The sequence below is a fragment of the Lipophrys pholis genome, assembly GCF_963383615.2.
Source record: "Lipophrys pholis genome assembly, chromosome: 8".
In the NCBI taxonomy this organism is placed as follows: domain Eukaryota; kingdom Metazoa; phylum Chordata; class Actinopteri; order Blenniiformes; family Blenniidae; genus Lipophrys; species Lipophrys pholis.
The window spans coordinates 1,904,966-1,915,214 of record NC_137630.1 but is presented as its reverse complement, the minus strand read 5'-3'; positions in this window follow the sequence as shown (position 1 = coordinate 1,915,214).

The following is a 10,249-nucleotide window of genomic DNA, read 5'->3' as shown; positions in this document are numbered from 1 at the left end:
GCCATCCAGAGTGTGTTAGTATCTCCTGTAGCCATGAAGAGTGTGTTAGTATCTCCTGTAGCCATCTAGAGTGTGTTAGTATCTCCTGCAGCCATGAAGAGTGTGTTAGTATCTCCTGTAGCCATGAAGAGTGTGTTAGTATCTCCTGTAGTCATCCAGAGTGTGTTAGTATCTCCTGCAGCCATGAAGAGTGTGTTAGTATCTCCTGCAGCCATCCAGAGTGTGTTAGTATCTCCTGTAGCCATGAAGAGTGTGTTAGTATCTCCTGCAGCCATCCAGAGTGTGTTAGTATCTCCTGTAGCCATGAAGAGTGTGTTAGTATCTCCTGCAGCCATCCAGAGTGTGTTAGTATCTCCTGTAACCATGAAGAGTGTGTTAGTATCTCCTGCAGCCATCCAGGGTGTGTTAGTATCTCCTGCAGCCATCCAGAGTGTGTTAGTATCTCCTGTAGCCATCCAGAGTGTGTTAGTATCTCCTGCAGCCATCCAGAGTGTGTTAGTATCTCCTGTAGCCATGAAGAGTGTGTTAGTATGTCCTGCAGCCATCCAGAGTGTGTTAGTATCTCCTGTAGCCATCCAGAGTGTGTTAGTATCTCCTGTAGCCATGAAGAGTGTGTTAGTATCTCCTGTAGCCATGAAGAGTGTGTTAGTATCTCCTGTAGTCATCCAGAGTGTGTTAGTATCTCCTGCAGCCATCCAGAGTGTGTTAGTATCTCCTGTAGCCATGAAGAGTGTGTTAGTATCTCCTGCAGCCATCCAGAGTGTGTTAGTATCTCCTGTAGCCATGAAGAGTGTGTTAGTATCTCCTGCAGCCATCCAGAGTGTGTTAGTATCTCCTGTAGCCATGAAGAGTGTGTTAGTATCTCCTGCAGCCATCCAGGGTGTGTTAGTATCTCCTGCAGCCATCCAGAGTGTGTTAGTATCTCCTGTAGCCATCCAGAGTGTGTTAGTATCTCCTGCAGCCATCCAGAGTGTGTTAGTATCTCCTGTAGCCATGAAGAGTGTGTTAGTATCTCCTGTAGCCATCCAGAGTGTGTTAGTATCTCCTGCAGCCATCCAGAGTGTGTTAGTATCTCCTGTAGCCATGAAGAGTGTGTTAGTATCTCCTGTAGCCATCCAGAGTGTGTTAGTATCTCCTGTAGCCATCCAGAGTGTGTTAGTATCTCTTGCAGCCATCCAAAGTGTGTTAGTATCTCCTGTAGCCATCCAGAGTGTGTTAGTATCCCCTGCAGCCATCCAGAGTGTGTTAGTATCTCCTGTAGCCATGAAGAGTGTGTTAGTATCTCCTGCAGCCATCCAGAGTGTGTTAGTATCTCCTGTAGCCATCCAGGGTGTGTTAGTATCTCCTGCAGCCATCCAGAGTGTGTTAGTATCTCCTGTAGCCATCCAGAGTGTGTTAGTATCTCTTGCAGCCATCCAAAGTGTGTTAGTATCTCCTTTAGCCATCCAGAGTGTGTTAGTATCTCCTGCAGCCATCCAGAGTGTGTTAGTATCTCCTGTAGCCATGAAGAGTGTGTTAGTATCTCCTGCAGCCATCCAGGGTGTGTTAGTATCTCCTGCAGCCATCCAGAGTGTGTTAGTATCTCCTGTAGCCATCCAGAGTGTGTTAGTATCTCCTGTAGTCATCCAGAGTGTGTTAGTATCTCCTGCAGCCATGAAGAGTGTGTTAGTATCTCCTGCAGCCATCCAGAGTGTGTTAGTATCTCCTGTAGCCATGAAGAGTGTGTTAGTATCTCCTGCAGCCATCCAGAGTGTGTTAGTATCTCCTGTAGCCATGAAGAGTGTGTTAGTATCTCCTGCAGCCATCCAGAGTGTGTTAGTATCTCCTGTAGCCATGAAGAGTGTGTTAGTATCTCCTGCAGCCATCCAGGGTGTGTTAGTATCTCCTGCAGCCATCCAGAGTGTGTTAGTATCTCCTGTAGCCATCCAGAGTGTGTTAGTATCTCCTGCAGCCATCCAGAGTGTGTTAGTATCTCCTGTAGCCATGAAGAGTGTGTTAGTATGTCCTGCAGCCATCCAGAGTGTGTTAGTATCTCCTGTAGCCATCCAGAGTGTGTTAGTATCTCTTGCAGCCATCCAAAGTGTGTTAGTATCTCCTTTAGCCATCCAGAGTGTGTTAGTATCTCCTGCAGCCATCCAGAGTGTGTTAGTATCTCCTGTAGCCATGAAGAGTGTGTTAGTATCTCCTGCAGCCATCCAGGGTGTGTTAGTATCTCCTGCAGCCATCCAGAGTGTGTTAGTATCTCCTGTAGTCATCCAGAGTGTGTTAGTATCTCCTGCAGCCATGAAGAGTGTGTTAGTATCTCCTCCAGCCATCCAGAGTGTGTTAGTATCTCCTGTAGCCATGAAGAGTGTGTTAGTATCTCCTGCAGCCATCCAGAGTGTGTTAGTATCTCCTGTAGCCATGAAGAGTGTGTTAGTATCTCCTGCAGCCATCCAGAGTGTGTTAGTATCTCCTGTAGCCATGAAGAGTGTGTTAGTATCTCCTGCAGCCATCCAGGGTGTGTTAGTATCTCCTGCAGCCATCCAGAGTGTGTTAGTATCTCCTGTAGCCATCCAGAGTGTGCTAGTATCTCCTGCAGCCATCCAGAGTGTGTTAGTATCTCCTGTAGCCATGAAGAGTGTGTTAGTATGTCCTGCAGCCATCCAGAGTGTGTTAGTATCTCCTGTAGCCATCCAGAGTGTGTTAGTATCTCTTGCAGCCATCCAAAGTGTGTTAGTATCTCCTGTAGCCATCCAGAGTGTGTTAGTATCTCCTGCAGCCATCCAGAGTGTGTTAGTATCTCTTGCAGCCATCCAGAGTGTGTTAGTATCTCCTGTAGCCATGAAGAGTGTGTTAGTATCTCCTGCAGCCATCCAGAGTGTGTTAGTATCTCCTGCAGCCATCCAGAGTGTGTTAGTATCTCCTGTAGCCATGAAGAGTGTGTTAGTATCTCCTGCAGCCATCCAGAGTGTGTTAGTATCTCCTGTAGCCATGAAGAGTGTGTTAGTATCTCCTGCAGCCATGAAGAGTGTGTTAGTATCTCCTGTAGCCATGAAGAGTGTGTTAGTATCTCCTGTAGCCATCCAGAGTGTGTTAGTATCTCCTGCAGCCATCCAGAGTGTGTTAGTATCTCCTGTAGCCATCCAGAGTGTGTTAGTATCTCTTGCAGCCATCCAAAGTGTGTTAGTATCTCCTGTAGCCATCCAGAGTGTGTTAGTATCCCCTGCAGCCATCCAGAGTGTGTTAGTATCTGCTGTAGCCATGAAGAGTGTGTTAGTATCTCCTGCAGCCATCCAGAGTGTGTTAGTATCTCCTTTAGCCATCCAGGGTGTGTTAGTATCTCCTGCAGCCATCCAGAGTGTGTTAGTATCTCCTGTAGCCATCCAGAGTGTGTTAGTATCTCTTGCAGCCATCCAAAGTGTGTTAGTATCTCCTTTAGCCATCCAGAGTGTGTTAGTATCTCCTGCAGCCATCCAGAGTGTGTTAGTATCTCCTGTAGCCATGAAGAGTGTGTTAGTATCTCCTGCAGCCATCCAGAGTGTGTTAGTATCTCCTGCAGACATGAAGAGTGTGTTAGTATCTCCTGCAGCCATCCAGAGTGTGTTAGTATCTCCCTTAGCCATGAAGAGTGTGTTAGTATCTCCTGTAGCCATCCAGAGTGTGTTAGTATCTCCCTTAGCCATGAAGAGTGTGTTAGTATCTCCTGCAGCCATGAAGAGTGTGTTAGTATCTCCTGCAGTCATCCAGAGTGTGTTAGTATCTCCTGTAGCCATGAAGAGTGTGTTAGTATCTCCTGCAGCCATGAAGAGTGTGTTAGTATCTCCTGCAGTCATCCAGAGTGTGTTAGTATCTCCTGTAGCTATGAAGAGTGTGTTAGTATCTCCTGTAGCCATCCAGAGTGTGTTAGTATCTCCTGTAGTCATCCAGAGTGTGTGGTGCTCAATCCTCCAGAGTTCCAGTGTCGCTCTGCTGTGTCGGGGATCAGGCTGGATGATCAGGTTGTCGATGTTTCCACTGTCTGGGGCGGCTCTCGGCTCTCGGCTCTCGGCTCTCGGCTCTCGGCTCTCGGCTTCAGAAGCAGATCTTTTCTTTTCTGTCTGACAGCTTCTGCGTCGTCCTCGTTGAAGAAGATCTTAGTTCCTCTGAGGTTCTTGGTTCTCTGCAGGATTGCTGATCAGTCCTGGTCCCTCAGGATCTTTAGCACTATGGGCCTGGTCTGAGGTTTGCCTGGTTAGATGTCATCTACTTCCTTCTGTGTAAACTGACGTCTTGTGTTGAGTCCATTATTCTGATATATTAGAATACATCCATTATTTTAACAAAGCCTTTAAAGTTCTCTGCTTGCTGCTGCAGCAGTGCAGCGAACATCTCCTGCTGCTGGAGTAACTCGTTTACCAGAGTGACTTGGACATGTTCTTCCTCCGCTTTTCACTTTGGAGGCATTTTGAATTTGGCACGCGATCCACCAGGCAGGCGCCAGACGCCAGCAGCAAACAGGTGAGCCCACAGACAGGACATACGGAGACGCCTCATTGGCCGGCTGCCTCCTGGAGCTGGCGTTGCAGCGCCACGCCATCTTGGATGGGGCACCCCGCACCTCCAGTGCATTTAGTTCTACTGAGGAAGGTTTGGGCCGCCTGGAATCATCATCACTCCACAAAGTTTCACACCAAAAAAATAAAATCGTTACTGCTGAAATACTTTCTTTTAACAAAGACTGACAGAAGATATGGTATACTAATAAATGTTTACATTTAGAGAGAGAGAGAGAGAGAGAGAGAGAGAGAGAGAGAGAGAGAGAGAGAGAGAGAGAGAGAGAGAGAGAGAGAGAGAGAGAGAGAGAGAGAGGGAGAGGGAGAGGGAGAGAGAGAGAGAGAGAGAGAGAGAGAGAGAGAGAGAGAGAGAGAGAGAGAGAGAGAGAGAGAGAGAGAGAGAGAGAGAGAGAGAGAGAGGTCTCTTATGTCTTCATATTTGTTCTGTGAATTTATTCAATGTAACTGATTCACACACAGTTTATTTTACTCAGTTGTGTTGGAATAATTCTTCACCAAAACAATGAAGTGTTTTTGGGGGACAATTCCTAGTGTCGGCCCACATTGTGTGTGTGTGTGTGTGTGTGTGTGTGTGTGTGTGTGTGTGTGTGTGTGTGTGTGTGTGTGTGTGTGTGTGTGTGTGTGTGTGTGTGTGTGTGTGTGTGTGTGTGTGTGTGTGTGTGTGTGTGTGTGTGTGTGTCTCAGTGAAGGGGAAGTTGGACATGTGCTGGACAGGACAAACCTCTGGACAGACCAGAGGTCAGGACATTTCTCACAACACGAGGCTGAATGAAAAAGACTAGATGTGAAGGAAGTTGTGTCAGATGCTGCTGACGGAGCTCCAGCTGTGAGGACGGGTCCTCCTCCACCTGAACCTCCTCCACCCTCTGTTGCCTCCGTTCCACTGCACAGTTCTCCAGTCGGTCCTTTAGAGGGACCCGCTCTGAAATCCTGCCAACAAAGACGAGACTGAGAACCGTCCAGAGAGCATCATGTGCAGCGCTCCGGAGAGCTTCACTCCGTTGTTCACCAGGAATCCTCCAGGTGAGGATTTCTCTTAAACTTCAGAGGCGAGTTTTGGAATTCCAGAGACGATTGAACCTGTTCAGGACAGAGATGGACAGTTCTTGTGTTTCTGTCTTCGTCCCCTCCTGGGATGTTTGTTTTAAACTGAGGACAGCAGTCATGTTTCCTTTGTTCAACTATTTATTTTAATTTATGTCAAAATGTAAATGACATTTTATTTCAGTTTGTATTCTTGTTGTTTTGAATGAAAAGAACATTTTGTTTTGAGTATTACAGTATTGCTGGATTACAGTATTACTGGATTAGAGTATTACAGTATTGCTGGATTACAGTATTACTGGATTACAGTATTACAGTATTGCTGGATTACAGTATTAGAGTATTACAGTATTGCTGGATGAACAAACCTCAATGAACCTTTGAGTCGTAAAAACAAAAGTTTGTGGCCCTTTAAGATTTGTTCTGAGTCCCTCTGGTTCATGGTGGGAGAAGTTCTGGGTCTCTGTTCTGGTCCTGGAGGATCCTGGAGAGTTCTGAACTCCTGGAGGAGCCTGGAGAGTCCTGGTCCTGGAGAGTTCTGGTCCTGGAGGAGCCTGGAGAGTCCTGAACTCCTGGAGGAGCCTGGAGAGTCCTGGTCCTGGAGGAGCCTGGAGGGTTCTGAACTCCTGGAGGAGCCTGGAGAGTCCTGGTCCTGGAGAAATTGCAACAGTTTTGACAAATAGTTATTATTTCTCCCTTTTTTCCCACAGTAATTAATATTTAATTAATTCAACAATTAATATTCAATTAAGTAATCTTGTTTTAGAAGGGGACTAACGTTCTGAATTAACTTTAAAAAACAACTTAATGAAGTTTGAGTTATAATTTGGGATGGTACATATTTCATTCCATTGTCAGATGTTTCTGTACCGACTGCAGTGGATTGATACTGCAGAAGGTTTCAGACTGAATAGAAAACCCTTAAATTCCTTGAAGCATTGCTCCACACACATACATAGAAGGGAAGTTGAATATCAAATAAGACAAGATAGAAATTCTATCTATAATTAAAAGTATTAATATGCACAAGACTTAACGTGAAAAATATAAGCACCGAAAATATGGAAATCCCCAGTACACAGCAAACTGTTCACCAGGAGGAGTTACTGTCTTCTGGCCACAGGAAGGAGCAGCAACAACAACAACAACAACAACAACAACAACAACAACAACAACAACAACAACAACAACATCTCTCTTCTGAGCAGCTTTGCTTTTTTCCTGCTGCTTTTAATGCTTTTTTCGTCCACGTTCACCACACCACTGCACACCACGCCACTGCACACCACTGCCCACCACACCACACCACAGCCCACCACACCACTGCACAGCAGCAGCAGCATTAAACCACACAGCAGTCTCCGTACACTCTTGTGACTCATTAAGAACCAGTTTTTCTCTCTTTAGCCGTCATCTCGCTCAGAATTGCAGAACAGTTGCGTTGGTTGGTTAAAGTTGCAGGTTGCGATAAAATCCCAGGGATAATAGTTGCGATGGCAAAATCCTGAAATCCTGGAGAGAGCAATATGTCAGCTGCTCTGCAGGGATTCTCGCTGTGTGATTGTATGATTGTGTGTGAAAATGTCTTCAGGTATCAGAAGACGTCTGGCAGCAGAGCGGCGTTGGTCTGCCCCGGTGCATTGTGGGTAGCAGGTTGGTTGTTTTGCTGTGGCAGTGGGTTTAAAGATGTCGTCCTGTTGGACAGGTTCAGGCCATCAGCGACTCCAACCAGTTCGAGGTGGAGATCCGTCAGGAACAGGAGGCCAAGAAGAAGGAGGCCGAGGAGCAGAAGGAGAGACGGGCGGCTTTCAAACAGCTCCGATCTGCCTTCAAGTAACCCAATGGAATGGAATCTCAGGAACTTCACAGGACAGCAGGTGGAGTGACATTCGGGTCTGTTTCTGTCTCTGTGGCCTGGCTTCTACAACCACAGACTCTCAGGGGCCTTCAGGGGCAGACGGGTGATTTAAAGGAGACATATCATGCTTTTAAATCCTTCCTTTTTACAAATAAATCATACAGTTGTGGTCTATATAAAGCGGAACTGCAATGCTTGGGTCTGAATTCCTCATTATTAGAGCTCCACAGGCCCCTTTTCTACCCCTTTTCTGATGTGCTTCTGAGAGCAACTGGTTTTGGGGCGGTCTCTTCATACCCCGCCTCCTCTCCAGGTTGCAGAGGTGACACTCGGTTCAACTCCACCCTGTTCGGCCATCTTTGTAGTTTGATAGAACAGATACAATTATCTAGCGGCGCAGAAACTTTATATTCACACATTATTTACAAAATGTCAACAACGGAAGATTTGTCCATCCAGCCATACATGTTGGAGCCAGAGTCGGACCCGGCGGAGCCAGATGAAAATGACCATGATGCACCTGAAGAACAACGTCTTCATATGGATGTAACGCAATGGTGTGTTATTATATTTACACTAACTTCTCCATCCATGCCCACTACTACAATACTGCCTGTATTACAACGACTATTTAACACAGAGGTTACATTCTAATCTAAAACGAGCACACAGCGCTAACATATGAAGACGGTGCAACTGCTAATGCTAACAAAACAATGACAGGGACGTCTTATCATCACACTTTTTAGCGTTATATACAGCTTACCGAAGTGCTCTGTTCGTCGTCTGTGAAAAATAAAACTCAACCAGGCACTTGGAAAAGGTTCTGATGCTGGGAGACGGTGTAACGAAGCTTGTGGGTTACTACATCCAACAACCGAACATTTCCACTTATCCTCTCGTAACTTCGGTTGGACTACAAAATCGCAGCGAGAAACAAAAATGGCGGATTGCTCGAAATGTCGATGTCCTAATTTGGCAGTTCCGCTGAGAATACTGTGACGTCATTGTTCAAAAAACGTAATAGAGAATAGAAAAATCGAAACCGATCGCAAAATATGACCAAAACAGAATATAAAGATATCAACGGAGCACCTGAAGAGACTACTTTGAACTTTTCTGTACTTCTAAACACTCTAAATATACAACAACATGCATTTAAGGGCTAAAAAAGTGGATTTAGCATGATATGTCCCCTTTAGATAAGGCCTGACGGGTTGGTTGGTCGGTCGGTCGGTCGATAATAAGCAGCTGCAGCTTCTGTTGTGTTCAGTCTGACTGCATGGACTGGATGGTACGGGAAGGGGCGGGGCTGACTGGATGGTACAGGAAGGGGCGGGGCTGACGGGATGGTACAGGAAGGGGCGGGGTGCAGCTACCTGATTAGCATAACTTCTTAGAATACGACAGACTTTAAGTTTTCTAAAACAAGTTGTAAACAGTGTCTGAAAGCAGAAGACTGAAAAACTAAAAGGTTTCTACTGAGGAAGAGATTCCATCTTTCACTGGGAAACAAACTGCTGTGCAGTTCTTTAGTGCACAAGTCTTATTACAGGTGTTATTACAGGTGTTATTACGGCTCCAGCTCACAGACAATGGTCTTGTGTTCGCTGTACCAGGGCTGTACCACATGTCCCTGAAGGGTGTTTGTGAGTGAAGCTCAGTAAATGATGCTTCCATGTCCACACAGTCTGGAGGGACGGCAGTCGGTCCTGGTGTCTCGGGTTCCATGTCCACACATCTCAGTGACGGTCTGGAGGGACGGCAGTCGGTCCTGGTGTCTCGGGTTCCATGTCCACACATCTCAGTGACGGTCTGGAGGGACGGCAGTCGGTCCTGGTGTCTCGGGTTCCATGTCCACACATCTCAGTGACGGTCTGGAGGGACGGCAGTCGGTCCTGGTGTCTCGGGTTCCATGAGGAAGTGAAACAAACTAAAGTGTCTGCAGACTCACATGATTCGTTTCTTTAAATGTCCTAAAATAACCAAATGGTTTGACTGCAGTCCTGGTGTGTACTTCTGTACCTGGAACTGCTTTCCATCTGCTCAATCCTGGACATGAGCTGCCTCCTTCAGGTCAGACCCTCCAACCAAAACCAGTCCCCCTTCTTTTGTCCTCCCACCTCCCAGAAAAGCAGAAGAAGACTTTTAAATTAGTTTGAAAGAACCAGAATAAGTTGTGTTGAATGTTAATGTCACGGTACTACTGTCTGCTTCATGTGATGATTTTAATGAGACGGCGCCACGGCTTGTTTTTCCCCGCCACGTCAGGACCGAGGATCTGATCCAGTTCAATGACAAACGGCTCCGTTACACCTGCTCCACAGGGGAGAGTCGCCATGAGAGCAGGTTTTATCTCTGCACACGTCCTCACGCCTTCATGGCTTCTTCCTCTCACACTTTCCCAGCCTAAGATAACCAAGATGAACAAATCCTGCTAGTTTAGGATCAAATCCTCTTCCAACACTGTGACTTCTTCTGCTGTATTTAGTCTAAAGCACATGAATATATGTGATTTTAAACATCAAGTGTTCCATGTTTGGTATTTTGACGAGATGTAAATCCTCCTAAAAAGAATAACGACCCAAACCTCGCAGACAAACTCGCTGGTGCTTTGACGTGTTTGACGACGACGGTTCAGAAAGGGAGGAAATGTCTTTTGTATTTTTATGGTTTCAATGACAAACAAATCCCTGCTTCCTGTTTGAAACCAGCCTTAAATGAGGTCATGTGACCCCGCCCCCTTTATCAGGTGAACCTTTTGGCCAAGAGATTTGCACATTTTGCACTTACTGCTTCAATGCAAATGTCA